The 16965-nt window shown below is 43.3% G+C and overlaps 1 long non-coding RNA gene across 1 annotated transcript in view; it reads right to left on the bottom strand.

Annotated features, from left to right (window-relative positions):
- The window catches only part of LOC147578918 (uncharacterized), a 104022-nt gene that overhangs the window by 19090 nt on the left and 67967 nt on the right, over window positions 1-16965 (bottom strand). The window lies entirely within an intron of this gene.

Raw genomic sequence — 16965 nt, 5'->3', positions numbered from 1 at the left:
CTTGGACACCCCTCTCTTCCTTGCCATGGATTCACAGCTCCTCTGTCCCTGGGCTTCCCTCTCCCAGTTGACTCTCTTGTTTCTCTTCTTCTGGAATTTTCCTTTTATAACTTTTTATAACTATAAATCATTATGGAAACCAACAGAAATGGAGGGAGAAGCTCACAGAAGAATCCCTTATGGAAGAATATTACAAGGGTCAGAATTGACCAGGTCTCAGAACCATGGTACCCAGTTCCCAACCTCTCTGCCAAGAATATTTAGAATCCACACTGAACTTCTGATCTCTTGGTCAGATCTCTGATCTCTTGGTAGTGTCTAAGGACATAATTAGCTCACGGTCTTTTCTCTTCTCTGCATGTGGTCCTGGATATGCCATCAAGGTGGGTCCATAGGTATGAACTAGTGTGTACTGAAGTGTTTACTCATCTTAATGAGCTCATTGGCGTTTCTGTGAGCAGACAGGGAGACACAGATGCATCTCACAGATTTACCCATTTGGCAGATATTTACTGAGCACATGCAATATACCAGGCCCTCTTGCTTCTCTTTGTTTGATTTCATTTCATGGTCATACAGGACATCAGTAGTGTTCCAAATGCTTACTCACCAGTTTAACTTCCCTTTTAGGTTAATGGAAAACTTGTGAGGAAAGAGCACATTCTCAACCATCCTAAAGTAGGGTCCATGACATATGTAATCAATGAGTTTGGGAGAACACACTTAGCCTGCATGGCAGATCTGCTCACTTGCATGGATTCTGGTCAGTTCTTAGCCAAAGGTAAACTTCTCCATTGTGGAAGGCTGCATTTTTCCAGTGTTCTTTATGACTGGGTGGGTGGAGTTCACTTTGGGAGGCCACATGTTTCAGTTAGCTCAGACCACCCCAACAAGATACAACAGTCTGGACAACCTTGGAGGCAGCAAGTCTGAGATCAGGGTACCAGCATGGCTGAGTTCTGGTGAGAGCTTTTTTCCTGGCTCAGTGGATGGCCACCTTCTCTGTGCCCTCAGGTGGCAGGGGGCAGGGTTCTCCTCACAAGGGCACTAATCTCATCATGAGGTTACCTAGTTACCTCCCAAGGGTATAATTTCCAAATACTACCACACTGGGGGGTGGGGCTTCCACATATGAATTTGGGGGGACAAACTTCAGTCCATAGCACCACATGACTAAAAGACCTCACACCTCATTCTCTGCCCAACTCTGATTAGTAACAAAGGGACTCCTGGATGCTCTTCCTTCTGGTTCAGCTGTTTGCTTTATTTCAGTTCCTAACTCTGGCAGGGAATAGGACTTTATTTACTGAGCTGTCTTAAATGCCCACTGACCTACCCAGAGATTTGTAAAATTGTGGAAAAAGATGGAAGGGGTTCTATAGAACTGCTATATGCCTCCAGATCATGGTTTCCAAAATGGGGTGCCATGGGTCACTGGCATTTTTATGAAACATTAAAACATGTCAATGAGGAAAAAAAACACATTCTGTGGTCCAATAAGTTATGGAACACTTTTGTCTCTAGCCCCCTCTGAAAGTCACCATGCATGTGGTGTGAGCCACCATTCCCTAGAGAAACTTGATTGAGGTGTAACCTGGGGATTCTCACTCTTCCTTCATCACAGAACCCTTTTTAGCTGAACAACAATTAACCTCATGCAGAACTGAAGCTCCCCCATTTGCGAATAGCTGTTCTAGATCATGCCCTTCATCCTCCACAATCTCCTGGCACACCTTTTTATCTGGGTCCTTCCAACACTCCTCTCAAATTTCAGTTGAAAGCCCCCTTGATCAGGGGAGAAGTTCACTTTTAACAAGACCCTTTCTTCCCAGTAGCCTCTAGCAGTAGCAAGCTCATTATTCTGGTATCTCAACATACAGTCTAGAAGGCCGTGACCCATTTCTTTGAAATCTTCTACCAGGTTCACTCCACACGCCTTCCTTTCTCCTCTAAATGATCATCCTTTCATGGGGGAAAGAAGAAATGTCAATATCAGCGTCTTGAGGGCCTTCAGTCTTCTTCCCCAGACATCAAACTATTAAGACTGAGGCAAGTTTCAAGCTGCTTAGGGCTGGATCAATTTCACCCACACAGCCTGAAGGAAGTGGGTAGTGATTGCTGGGTCTGATACACCTGGGCAGATGTGCAGTCAGCTCAGGAAGCCAGCTTCCTGCCAGATCAGGTGGATGGGATCTGCGTGCAGACACCCCATGCAGCTCAGCAGACTTCCAGGCCACCCCTGGAGGCACAAGCCTCCTTGAACCTGCTTTCCAAGCATGAGCTGCAGCAGCTTTGTTAGAAGGCACAGCTTTCCCTGTGGCAGGCAGAGCCCCAGACCTGCCAGTCTTCCCGCTTCAAAGCCTTTCCCGTCCCTTGCTCTTCTGAGCTGTGAGCTGCGTTCTTTCTGTGACCAGCCTCACGTCAATGGTTTTAATCCTTCCTCTGCCTCCCTGCATCCTTTTATTTTGTTTTGTTTTGTTTTGTTTTGTTTTGTTTTGTTTTGTTTTGTTTTGACTGCTTTGTGGGATTATGTCTCCCACCCACTCAGGGACTGCTTCATCCTCACTAATAAGAAGAAGAGCAGAGAGAAATCCCTAAGGCCTTTTCACCTTCTCCCCAGCAGGGCACCCAGTGTACTTTTATAGAACCCATAATTGACGAGAGCCTCCAGGCAGAAAGACAAACATTACTCATTCCCTGCAGGTCACTGGAGCTCTGTCCACACCTCCTGGGCAGCAAGATAAATGACGATCTTTTGTGGCACCTTCTAAAACTCCCACACCCTTAACTGCTAAGCAAAGTCTGATTATTCATCCTCTGCCACTGACACCTTAGCACAATGGACACACAGACACATGATTCTGAAACAACCTGACCAGCACCCACCTACCTTCTACTTACCAGCCCCCACTCATCTGATAATACAGCATTTCTTAAACTATTTGACACTTGGCACGCTGTGATAGCTTTTATGCATTGATGGAATGCCAACAGTAGCTCATGCATTATAAAGTGCAATCATTTGTCCTCACTGGGGATTGTGTTCTGAGTTTTTGTTTGATTCAGACAGTTTGAGGGAATTGAAACTCCACGATAGGTTCAAAGTTTCCTTCTTTTTGCCATAGATCCCCAGGGAATAAGTTGGAATCATGCAAATATTTATTATGCAATACAATTTGAATGTCATCACAAAAGTGTGTTGAAATTATAGGACACTGTCCATAATAAAGGCAATGCTAATGTGGTGTCAATGGTATGGTAGGATACATTGTAAAGATAGTTTATCGTATAATGATTAAGGCAATTATACAAATACATTCAGTTTCCTAAGTGAAAAGTTAGTCATAGATAATCTGAACCCTAGAAAAAGTCAATTTTGTTATTGTCTTGCAGGTTGCTGGGGCCAAAGTGACACACAAGTGGTTGGTGGTAAGGCACTTTCCTAAAGGAAATTAACAATTGCCCTCTAGGCATCCTGGAGAAGTAGTTAATCTGGAGCCAGGAAATGGAGTGGATTTGGAATAGAGAAGAAAGAGACTCTTCTCTCTGGGGCTGGGAGCAATGGCAACATGTAGAGACAGCTGGGATGGTAATTGAGGTGGGAGATCCTGGGATATATGGAGACAGGGAAGCGTAAGTGGCACCACTGAGCATTTTGATTTTGCAGGAGTTCTCAACTGGTGGCAGCATCAGCACCAGGAGCACAGAGAAATGGCTAGTTTCTGAAATAGCAGTTATAAAACCTCCTGTTTCAAGGGGAAGATTGGATTTCCTGCTCCAGAGTAGCCATCTGAGGAGCCAAGGTTGATACTGTGCACACGAGGAAGGCAGTGCCTTGTCACTGGGGCCAGGGAAGAGTCACCTGTCCCGTGGAACCAATGGAAACTAGCAATTTGTCATAAGAATCACCAACAAGAGAGGCCACAGTTTGCAACAAGAAAATTGACATGCGGGGGGATCAGAAAAATGTGCCCTTCTGTGTAAGGATTGTGATTCCACAGGGGGAAAAAAAAGAAATGACAGAAGGGGGGAATACTTAAATGTGAAATCGTTTCTAGCAAGTAGAAGGGTGGGTGCTCCTTCTATAATATTTTGCTGTAAAGGAAGCAGGAGTCCAGGTGGCTATTAACTCCAGGTAAGATCAATACCCAAGGTGTTATACTTAGACATCCATAACCAGCTACTCAAATGAGCTAACCTTGGTAAGACATGAGCAGAGACTCACTCTGTTCTTTCACACCACTTTCTCTTTGAGACCCTCTCTTGACTTATTCCTCCTTGTCTGTGATGAAATCTCGGGAAGATATCATCATTTTATAACTATGTTATTAAACAAGTAGACTTTGCCCTGATATTAATATATATATACATATATATGTATATATATATATACATATATATGTATATATATGTGTATATATATATACATATATATGTATATATATGTATATATATATACATATATATACATATGTATATAGTCCAGTGAAATATCAAAACTCCAAACTTCAGGCAATTTAAAACCTTTCTCTGCCTCCCGTTCAGGTGAACCTTAGGCTGAGAAGCTGAGATACAAAAGGAGAATTATAGCTCCTTTCTGTCTCTTTTCCCTCTTTATGCTAAACTTCTCCATTCACCAGCTGCTACCTGAGACGCCTGCCATTGTGAGAAGTTATGACAAGTACTGTTTGTGTTTCATGTTGGAATCTTACAGGTAAGTTCAATGTCCAGAAGCGACCCTTCCTTTCCTCCAGCGTCTTTGTCAGTTCTTCATAAACTCCCTGGACCATTGAACTTTCTCAGTCACTGTTGTCCCCTTGATGACTTTCTCCTTGGCTCCCTGGTTTCTCCTGGCCCACTCTCCTATTCTTGTTCCTTCTCTACCCCTGCAGATGGCCTTTTTTGAGGAGAGTCCCTCTCATGACTGCCATTCCATGTGCCTTTCCTAGGGGTCCACGTTTGATCCTCTGGAAATAGGCATGTATTCTTGTACCACAAAACGCTAGAAGTCAGATCCTTCCCAAATCAGCTGTTCCTTGCTCTCATGCCAACTGGAGGAACATCTGCACCAGCTCTCCTTTCCAGAATTTTCGAATGTGAGTCAGATACCAGGCCCTGCAATCCTCAACCCCAGGGAACACATATCAAGTTCTTGAAATGTCTTCTTGAAGCTTTCTTTGCTTGGCTGGAGTTGTGGGGGAAGCATCCCTTGCTCTATGGTGAAGAGGGGAGTGGAGACTCACAGCTCCCTGGCAGCTCTTTCTCTGACAAGTGTTCACTTTTTAATCTCTCCGAAGTCCTCTATCCACCCCACCTCTCCTAATACCGAGGCTAGAAGGGGGTTGGGGCCAGTGTAAGCTGTGATGTGTTCACATCCTTAGAAGCACTTCTCTTTAGGGGCTCCTGGGTGGCTCAGTTGGCTAAGCATCTGACTTCGGCTCAGGTCATGATCTCATGGTTCATGAGTTCAAGCCCGTGTCAGGCTCTGTGTTGACAGCTCAGAGCCTGGAGCCTGCTTTGGATTCTGTGTCTCCCTCTCTATTTGCCCCTCCCCTGCTTGTGTTCTGTCTCTCTCTGTCTCTCAAAAATAAATAAACATTAAGAAAAAAGAAAGAAACACATCTCTTTAGCCTGAGGGAACACCACAGACTACTGTGCTGTTCTTGACCTTTGAGGCCCCTGAGAAAATAGGAATCACCTCATTTAATATTCTTTTATGTGAACTTTAGAACAAATCATTGTTCTATCATCCATGTGTGGATGCGTGGACATAAACCATGTTAACATCTTGCAGAGCTCAATTTGCAAAACCTGGGCTAAGAAATTTCTGATTAACTTGCACCAGATAGAATCAGCCCAACTTCCCTCTGAGAACAACACTTACTCAGAGAGTCTTAACGCTGAATAATCCAAAACACTTACCACGTTTTGCCAAAATCAAACTTTAGGCTGAGAAGTTGCCACTGAGTTTGGCGTGTCTTCCTAGCACAGGGGATTGGACTTAAGTCGTTCAGCTCTATTTGGAACCAACAAAGCACAATTACACAACAGTTGTTCTGGGCTTCTAAATGATGTCAGAGGATGGGGAACATGTAAAGCACGATTGTCACATTTAGAAGAATTACTTAGGACCCTAGCCTCACCATTATGAGGCTAACCAGTTTACTCACCAGCTACATATTCTGAAATGCCATTGTTCTTTCTAAAGCCCCCATAGAGATTGGAAAAGCTGCCTCCTCTGAACAGATAAATGTGAGAGAACTGGTACCCTGGGAATGCGCCCATGCCAAGCCATGCCACAGCCAAGCATGGTCTAAATTTCAGCCCCAGCTGACCCCTCTGGCCAGGTGCCTGGGGCAGTGTACAAACTCAGCAATTGCAAATGGTGATCTTAACTCTATTTTAAATAAAGTTAATATTTACACTATACAAGTAATACATACTATTTATAAAAAATATTTCTAATATGTATACAAATTAACTCAATTTCCCACATCCCAAAGCCCTGTATGCTGCTGTATTTCCTGAGTATATTTCAAGGAGTTCTGATCATACTGTGTATATATATATATATATATATATATATATATATGTATATATGGCTTTGTACAGTTCTTTCCTAATATAACATTATAATATAGTCTCTTTCATGTTCTACAAATCTCTATCAGTGTCACTTTAAATGGTTCATCCATAGGTGTCAATCAGAAAGACATCATCAAATCTTAGGGAACTCAGAGAATGGCCAAAGATAGCTGAAAATAAACAAAGAGCTCCAGGGACTATCTTTATAGAAAGATTAAAAGAGAAACATGTAGACAGATGGAAACTTTGAGATCCAAATTTTGGCAGGTACTTTCCAGGGGCCAGGGTGCCAGCCTTGAAGGAACTTCAGAACAAGGCTTAAGAAATCTGGTGCTCACCGTGTCCAGGGCTCTCTCCACTGGAGGAAAAGATCAAACAGTGCCTAGCGGAGCTGACTCAAGCCAGCTTCTTAACGCCAAGGATAGCATTTTAGCCAAATATGTTGCTTTAAAGTCAACTGAAAGTCAAGTCTTAAAAATAGTCAGAAGCATTTTGTAAGCCTAACTAGTTGCCTCTGAGATATTCTGATGGACACTGAATAGCATCAGCCTTCATTTGGCAGACATGAAGGAGGGCCAGGTTTGATGGCTCTCAGGGAGACCAGAGTGGAATTTCAGGAACAGCCTTGGGCAGGTATCACTTGCAGAAAGTTGTATATAACATTCCCAGTCTTTTCACCAGAGAAGGTCATCATCCACTATGCTTTCTCCCTCCTTCTCTCCTATCTCTGTAGAGGGCAGACTTTGTCCAGCTCCCCTTTTGAGGAAATTCAGGACTGCACGTCCTATGACTTGAGCTCTCTAACTCATTCAATGAACTCTGGCCTGTCAAATAAGACCTTCTGGACTGTGGCAGTGACTTGTTATGTTTGAAGATTCCTTAGCTTCTGTCTCTATAAAAAGGGTGCTCCTGTTAGATTTCAGGTCACAACTCACACATTCCATTCAATAAGTGTTTGCTGAACATCCTTTGTGAAACACAAAACAAGTTTTATAATAAACTATACTAAATAATTCATGAGCATAAACTTAAATTGTGTATATTTTCTGAATAGAAGAGAAAAGCAAAGTTGCTCATGAAAATCATGGCCCCAACGTGAAACAGATGGTTTGCACAAAAGGATGGAGATTGAAGAAGAGACTATTTATAAAAGCCTGGGAAGAAAGAGAAACCCACAAGGGACAGTGATGTACCCTGGGGCCAGAAAGAGTGAAAACTTTTACCTTCCCTACACAAAAGGGACAAGGGAAGAGGCTGCTATCAGAATTGAAGAGAGCTATGATTTTTATAGGTCATGGCCTCCCAGTTGGAACTGTGGTTTTCATTAGAAGAAAGCCCCCATTTTCAAACTGTGACCCAGAAGGGACACAAGGAAGTAAATACTCAAGTCTTTCCCCCTTCCCCCTATAAACTTCTGCCAATGACTGTCATTGGCTGAATTCCACAGGAACCCAACAGCCCTTAGAAGTTGGTCCCTTGGGGCACAGAAGAGCCATGGAAAAGAGTAGGGAGTGCAGCTGGGAGAACAAACGAAGAGCATCCAACATAATCCACCTTCCTTTGTCCATTTTCATTTACTTTTATCCTTTGGATGGAAAATTCCTGTCCTTAACAGATGGAACACCCAAAATTTTCTCAGCTATGATATCATCACCTGATAATGCCAACTCAGTCATTCCCACCTTAAACCTAAAATATTAACACCAAGAGGGCTCTTAATATAAAGCCAGTGGGGGAAGAAGGCAAGGGAATAATTAATTCACCTAATATTTAGCTGCTACAGTTCACACTTCTGTAACAATCACAAGGCATGGATTGATAACCATAGCTTCCTTCTACCATGTTACAATTACTATCTACAGAACATCTCCTAATCTTTTACCTGGTGGGGTAACAAAACCCTCACTTTTTTAGACTCTTAGTCATTGATCACCTTTCTTTATTGAAAGGTAACAGTTTTCCACTGATCAGGACAATTGGTCAAGGAAGTACTAAGAAGGACCAAGAGAATTTCCTTGGCTCCTGGATTTGTCTTCAGTTTAATCCTTCTAGGTGATAGAACACAATGGATATAAGACTACTTCTTCAATTCTTTTATCATAAAATGAATTACCTTGAGGCATGCAGCTTTCTAAAATGGCCCCCAATGATCTCTACCTCCTGTTATTCACACCCTTGTGTAAACTCCTCCTCCTAAGTGTAGGGGGATAGACTTGGTGAGTTGATTCTAATGTATGGAATGCAGCACAAATGGCATGCTGATATTAGATCATTAAGGATTTTGATCTCTCTCCCTGTCTCCCTCCCTCCCTCCCCTCCCTCCCTGTATCTTGCTCTTCAGGTGTACTTGTTCTGATGAGGCATACTGACGTGCTATGAGGAACCCTATAGAGAGGAACTCAGGGTAGACTCTGGTCAACAGGCGAGGAACTGAGGAATGGAAGCCCCCAGTCCAATAGCTATTGCAGAGCTGAATTCTGCTGATGACCATGTGAGTAAACTTCAAAGTGGATCCTTCCCCAGTTGAGCTTTCAGATGAGATGTAACCCTGACAGACACCTTGATTGCAGCCCTGTGAGATACCCTGAAGCCTAAGATTCAGCTAATAAGTGCCTATTGTTTTTAGTCACCAAGGTTCAGGATGATTTTCTACACAGTAATAGATCAATAATACTATAGATGGCATATTGTGGGCTACCACAGTGATGGCTATGACAACACATAACATTCTCATTGGTGATCAGGATCCATCCTTTACGGTGACCACCTTTTTTGCCTGTTGGGTCAGCAGCATGAGGAACCCAAAATAGGAGAATTCTCACTTCAAATTTAACAGAACCACGTCTGTCTTTCCTGACAGTAGCATTCCTCCCTTGGGCACAAGAGCCTCCAAACACATTAAGGGTAAGGTTCTTGGGAAAGGAAGTGAAAATTCCTTAAGTACACTTTCACTTCTATCCCTTTAGAGGAAGCAGACAGCACCATACATGGGCCACTGATTTACAGTATACACTGCACCCTACAAGTTCTCACCTCATAGAGTATTGTCTTCCAGCTGGCACCAGAAGTGCTTCAACAGGCATTCCATCAGTTTATCAAACCAGCTTCTCTTCAATGATGGAAATTAATGGATGTAAGTCTAGTGGTGTATTTCTTTGGTCATAAAATAAGTTTCTTTGTCAGAGGAAGAGACATAAACTGTGGGATGCCATGGCAATAGATAAAACATTTATAAGTCCCTGACTGGTGGTGCTGGCAGAAGCAGTGCCAACAAGAAGGTTAGCTTATATTTAGAATATCTATCTATCTGTATATCTATCTATCATCTGTCTATGTATTATCTATCTATCTATCTATCTATCTATCTATCTATCATCTATCTATACACACACACACACACACACACACACACACACACACACTCCCTTGAAGATAAACTCCTACTTCTTCCACAAGGAAAGAAATCTAATTGAATCTACCTAATTAAGGAAGATGACATCCCCCAAAGAAAAGTGCCAAATCAGAAATTCAGCAATGGCCTCTTCTGCTGGTGAATTGGGCACTCAGAAGTGGTAGTAACCAAATAAGCCCACCTGAGAGGAAGGTAAAGGCTCTCCACGTGGGGTCCTACAAGTTCAAAGTCAAGGTGTTGCCTGGACTGGGCACTTACATACAAGTACTGGAGAAGAAGCCATTTATAAGAACATTCAGATTGTTGGCAGAATTTGGTTCTTTGTAATTGATGGAAAAGGTACTAGAGAGTGCTATTGAATCCATGTTCAATTACCCAGTCCAGTAAATAGTTACTGCCATTCCCTGCCATTTACATCAATATATCACTCCCATATCTTAAATGAACGTCCCTTATTGACAAATTTCTTCTGATTTAATCTTATATTGTAATCCCCTTGATCTGTCACTCTTAGAATCAACTCTCATAATCTCCAGATTTTTGTTGAAAAAAGTCAGCAAGACACTGCAAATTTATCAGCACATGTAAATCTGGTAAAGATGGCTGCAAATGCTTTGCTATTTGTTTTAGTTTGCTAAGTAATAATCCACCCTAGGGGCACCTGGGTGGATCAGTAAGATAAGTGTCTGACTCTGGATTTTGGCTCAGGTCATGATCTCATGGTTCATGAGTTCAAGTCCCACATTGGACTCTGTGCTGACAGCATGGAGCCTGCTTGAAATTTTCTCTCTCTCTCTCTCTCTCTCTCTCTCTCTGTGCCACTACCCTGAGGGCACAGCTCTCAGTTGCAGCTACATCTGTCCCAAATCCCTATCCCATGTCTTAGGGCCTCACTCTCTCCTCCAGTCCCTTGCTTTAAGCATAAGAGACCCAGCAGCTGTTGGCTCTGCAACTCCTTAGCCCTAACAATCAGGCCCTGAGTTTTACTGCCAAGCAGCTATTCATGGAAGTAAGAGATCCATTCACAATGACCATAAGGGCTTTCTGATTTTACCCCCATGCTCATTCAAGGATATTTAAGTCTTGCAATTTGTCCTTTTCTCTGTATTTTCTCTCTAGTGACACCAGATGCAACCTGCCCACATGACATCTCTGAGATCTCTATTGTTGCCATAGTGACTAAGTATCTCAGTCCTTCCATCTCCCAAACTCTTGGTCTCCACCAGCACTCTCTCCCATGCTGCCACCAGCAATAGTTTAAGTAATTGACGCCAACACGTGCCACGAATTACCAGTGTCTCATTCCCCACAGCAAGGAGGCTGTCAGAGCACTCATCAGATATGTGAGTGAGCCAAACCCTGAATCCTGTTTGACTAGTTCTGGTGAAGTCACTGTATAAACCAGGGTCCTGACTAAGAGTTTAAGGAAGGAACTATTTATGAATGCATGAGCAGAGGTAAGGAGCAGCAGCAAGAGAGGGTAAAGCAGCCAAGGTCATCCACAGCAGGAAGCTGTAACCATTCCTAGGTCTAGAAGGGACAAGGGATGGGAATGTTTACCAGAACTAGCAAAAATTGAAGCCTAGGAGAGTCTTGGCCAGCTAGAGCTGGAACTTTCAGGATAGGAGCACAACATTGCTAAACAAAGGCCTGGTGGGGAGGAACCCCCCGAAATGAACACCCCAACCTCTCCCTCTTCCTGCCCACTCATCTCCTGCCAGCCTCTCCCATTGGCCCAAACCATCAAGATACCCAGGGCAAGGGATCCAGGCAGATGTTGTTGATTGAAACCTGCTTCCTGGATGCAGAGCAAGTGGAGAAAGGTGGGGAGCAGATCTGGAGAGGCACACAGAACATTTCCGGAACCATGACCCAGCTCCAGACCATATGTTCTCCACACAAAACCTGGCCATCACTTCACTTTGACTGAGGCCCTGCTTCCTGTTCTTTTCATATGTTCTCAATCTCCCAGAATGCACATAACATCCTCCAGTGTGGGTCGCTGATGGTTGATGTTAAGACTCTTACTTTGTTTTCCTTTTCATATTTTCCTCCTTTTCTCGAGGCATGTGTCCTTTTTAAAAAATTTCCATTCCGAACTCACTTTGCTTAATCTCCTGAACAGCCCTTCCAATGTGTTTGTTAGCAATTCTTGAATTTATGTAGAGCTTTGTAAATCTGTAATTTTGTCATATGAGCATTGGTGTCTAACTTACAAGAATGGCATTGCAAGAATAGGGTTCATTCTGTTCCTTTTCTTACTCAGCTATATTTACCAGATCTACCTATTGCTGTGTACATACTAGTTGGCTGTTTCTAACTACAGCTAACTAATGTTCTTTAGCTAGCATCCATTCTTTTCTCTTAGCCATTCCCTCCAGTGTTGGATCTTAGGTGGCTTCTGTCTCCCAGACGCTGAAAACAACACTCCCACGAATACCCTTTCACTTGTGTCTTTGGGGACAGATGTGAGAAGTCCCAGAGCTGAGTATTCAGAATTGGTGTCCTGGGTCAGAAAAACTCTCACTTTTGGATCTCTTGAATATGACTTCTAGCTCTCTCTTTAAATGTGGCTCAGTTGTTTGTGATCCTACCGTCTGATCCATGTTCTCTTATTATGAACTCTCTTTTAGCATTGGCTATATAACATTTCCACCTGCACCTCTTAGTCACGATCATAACATGGAAACGCAGAAGGACTGAAATGAAAAGACCCAAGCTGGCTAAGTTCCTCGTTTCTAAGTGAGGGAAGCAGAGGTTGACAACGAGACTTCTAAGTCAGTGATTTTTTTTTTAGTGAGACCACAAGTAACTCTATCGAGTATCCTATTTCTGATGTGCCAAACATCAGAGAGAAGGTCTATGTGACCCGGCTGCAATGTGGTGAAGCTGGCATTATTATAGTCTTTTCACAGACGTGTTAACTGAGGCATGGAGAGTGACTATGATGTCACAGTTGATGAGGACAACACGCCATCCTACAGGCACGGCAGGTGGTCAGGGATGCCTCTGCTAAAGGTACACCAGCACAGACGAAGGTTGACTGTATTGGAAATCTACCTGTGTCTTATTGTTCTTCAGCGTGTGTCACCCAAATAAATTAAGTACCTGAGTCCTCTTAACCTCATCTAATGGCTATACTTAGACCACAGGCACCTCTGCCTTTCTTAAGCATGTTTTTTGAAATTTAAATTTATTTGGCAATAAGGAGGAGGTTCTCAATATAAAAGATGTAGGAATGTACTTATCTTTTCTAGGAGAGTATGATCCTAGATCAAATTATCACTCATAATAGTTAATAGCTACTGTAAATTGAGCTTCTTATCTTACCCTGGGCCCTGTAAGGCTAAGTACTCACAACTACATTATTCCTCATCACGTGACTTACTGGACAAGTGGACACAGATCCCCTCTGTTCCTACTGCCTCTAAAACTCCCATTAGGGGCATGAATTAGGATGTCTTGCTGGGTCTCCGGGCCTATGCCAGTGGTTCTTATCTGGTTCTGGCTCCCTGTGTGCACATTCCTTCCCAGAAGAGAGGAGAGATCACTGTAAAATAGTCAACCCCACACTCTGAACCTCTGATACTTGTAACCACCCATACATGTCATTTGTAGGCTAGAGATAAGGTAGCAGGCTAGGAGATGTTGAATGACATTTCCAAGTCGCCTGAGTGGTAGAGAAGTGTCCGTATTCTGTGAGCCATTCTTGTGTGTGTTAGTGTTGGCCTGTCAGGAAATGCAAGCATTTTGGAGGGTGGGGGTGGGAAATGGCTTCTATCTAAAAGACAGAATCATAATACCTGGCATCGCTGTTGGGAAATGTAAGTGCGGAGTTTTGACTGCTAGATTATAGGTTTGCTAACACTGATGCTTGCTTGTAAATAAAATTTACCCATGCTGTAGTTCTTGGGAATGCTCTCCTAACTTTCCTGATTAAACCTTGATACTCGCAGTCAGCAACACATTGCAAAAGGGGAATTTGAGATCTAATGCCCAGCCACTCAATCTGCAGAGGGCACACTTTTACCTCTTCAGACACAGGCCAAGCTCAGGTCCAGGGCCCAAAATCCTCTCCTATACTCTTTTGCCCTGCTGGTACACCAGTTTCATTTCAGATCCTTCAGACTCTCCCATTCTTCTCCCTCACCCTTGCTAAGTCCACAACTCTCATGGAGACATCAGTGATTCTTGTCAAATCTTAAACGAGATGAGGCTTGTAGAGATTATGGTTTTGAAATGTCCATCTGGAGCAGAGGGGCGATCCCAAACGCACCAGCAGCTGGTCCCTTGCTTCACCTGGAGAATGTCTCACTTTCCTCTTGTCTTTTATGTTGTTCCCACCTTGGGGAATTACCTTTCTACACCAACTCTGCTTCACACAACTCAGCTCTGGGGGCTTCCCAGACCAAGGTGCCCCTCCTGCCTCCTGACAGCTGTTTCAGTAGGTGCCAGACAATCACTGCAGCTTGTCTTGTCCAGATAAATGCTTCTTTCATAAATAAACTCAGGTCAAAGGGTCTTCTCTCTGTGGGACATTTTCTCTTTTACCCTTAGGCTTCCTTGTGGAATGAGGGAACCTGACCCCTCAGGGCACCTTAAGAATTTGTACAAGTATTTAGAGTGTGGTTAGGGGCTAAGAGCACCTTTCATTGTCCCTCAAAAAAAAGAGTAGGTATGTCATCTTATATCCCACTCACTCTTTATATGCTGTGGACTCCGGAGTGACAGTCACAGAACAACTATAAAATGGGAAGAAGCCCATGTTTCCCAATACACACACAACAAACACACACAGGAGGGCCTCTGGGGTTTGCCCGGCCAGGGGTGTGAGATCCCCATCAGGACTACATTCAAGAAAAATCAAGCTTTTAATGCCAAAGAAACCAGTCCAGCCAAAACCACCCTACAGAGGGCAGAAATGTGCAGAAATGTGAGGGGTGACAGGCAGGGGCTGAGAGTCTGAGCACTGCAGGGTTCTGGGGCTCCTGAACACACTGTGAGAAGCTGCTTTGCCAGGGAATTAGTTGCTTCATTAGCCACAGCCGGGCTCAGTGCAGGAAGTTAATTAAAGTCTGTGGCCTCATGCTTTCAGAAAGGAATCTGGACACCATAGGTTACAGTTGCAGACAAGACATGGTAGCCCAACCCGCACCCTCCCTTCTCTCCAACCATATAATGTACATTATATTGTCATGTAAAAGAACAAAGCTTCATTTGCTTGGGTACATCCATCTTGGGTCCTCATGAGGCAAAGATTCACTGTCCCAAAGGAGAATTAACAGGGGACAAGTTCCTTGTGTGTGTGTTAGCATGTGTGTAAACGATAGAATGAATTAGACAAGGGAAGCATGTGAATGGCATGGAACAATGTCTGGAGAAGGTCAAGCCTGGGGGTCAAGAAATGTGCACCTTATTTTTGCTTGGGGCTCATTGGCCTCTTCAGATTGGGTATTTCAAGGCTCCTGAGGCCATGGTTGAACGGTACAAATCTGATTTCATTTAAAATTCTCTCTAGGGGTGCATGGATGGCTCAGTCGGTTGAGCATCTGACTTTGGCTCAGTTCACGATCTCATGGTTTGTGGTTCAAGCCTGGTTTTGGGCTCTGTGCTGACAGCTCAGAGCCTGGAGCCCGCTTCAGATTCTGTGCGTGTGTCTCTCTCTCTGCCCCTTCGCTGCTCACACTCTGTCTCTGTCTCTCTCTCTCTCTAAAAAATAAAATAAACATTAAAAAAATTGTCTATAAATGAGCATATTTATAAAATAATTAGTTCTGCAATTCTTTGGAAAAGAAATGTATACATGTATATATAAAGAAAAATATATATTTCTGTATGCATATGTATTATATATATATCAAATCAAATATCAAATCATATATATATGTTACACCCTCTGGAAGAAGCCCAGGGATAGATATTATGCAGAGTTTTCAATCCACAGTGTCAGTAGCAGGAATGATCTTTTCTAAAGCTGTCTGTAAAATCTCCAAATGAATGCAAAATATTTGACTGCCCAGCTGGATGCTGCTATCACATAGCTTCCCTTCTCTGGAGCTCACTGGGATCCCCATTAGGGACCAGACCACAGCACCTGCCCACACCGCCCTCACCTACTTACACTTTAGAGCCAGCCCCCCTCACCTCTCCACCTGAGAGCCCCATTCTCAGGAGGCTTCAGAGAAGTCAAAAATAGCTTCTCATCAGAAAAATATCAGTCCCCTGCTTGAACATAAAAAACCTTGAGAATGGCCTTTTCAGCTTCAAAGCCACCGTGGTGGGCAAAGCTTCAAAGACAGGGCAGTGTTAGCTTTTGATGGTCTGGTGCCTTTAAAGCAGTGGTCTTAACCTTTTTCTAGGTCATAGACCCTTCTGGAAACCTAATAAAAAGCTATGGAGTCACGTGCCAAAAAAATAATCAACAAGTTTAATGGAAAAGTTGTCAGTGACTGCCATGGCTTGTGGACATCCTGAACAGTATCCATAGACCCCATGATAAGGATTATTACTCTGAAATCATGGCCAAAATGTCCACATGAAGGTGTCTTTTCCAAATCTTCTCTGAAGGACCCCAGTGAGCATCCATCTCTCTGATCTCATTTCTCAAATATTTTTACTTTTCTGTATTTTTCAGGGCTGTGCTCCATCCATCCATCCATCCATCCATCTATCCATCCATCCAGGGCTGATATTCAGTAAGTGCATATGATTTAGGTGGTATTTTTTATGGTCAGACTCTACTCTGATTGGTAGAAGCCCGCATCTCACAGGTTTATTTCAAATATTAGTCTTGCAGGGGGAGGAGCCAAGATGGCAGAACAGCATGGAGGTTTTTTGTGTGCTTCGCATCCATGAGATACAGCCAGACCAACACTAAACTGTCTTGCACACCTAGAAAACTGATATGATAATTAACACAACAATCTGCACAACCTGAGCCACAGAACTCAGCAAGTACGCGGCATGGA

The sequence above is a fragment of the Puma concolor genome, chromosome B4, assembly GCF_028749965.1.
Source record: "Puma concolor isolate L17-30 chromosome B4, mPumCon1.1.hap2, whole genome shotgun sequence".
Taxonomy (NCBI): domain Eukaryota; kingdom Metazoa; phylum Chordata; class Mammalia; order Carnivora; family Felidae; genus Puma; species Puma concolor.
The sequence above is the reverse complement of the archived record's forward strand: the minus strand, read 5'-3'. Positions and strand labels throughout refer to the sequence as shown.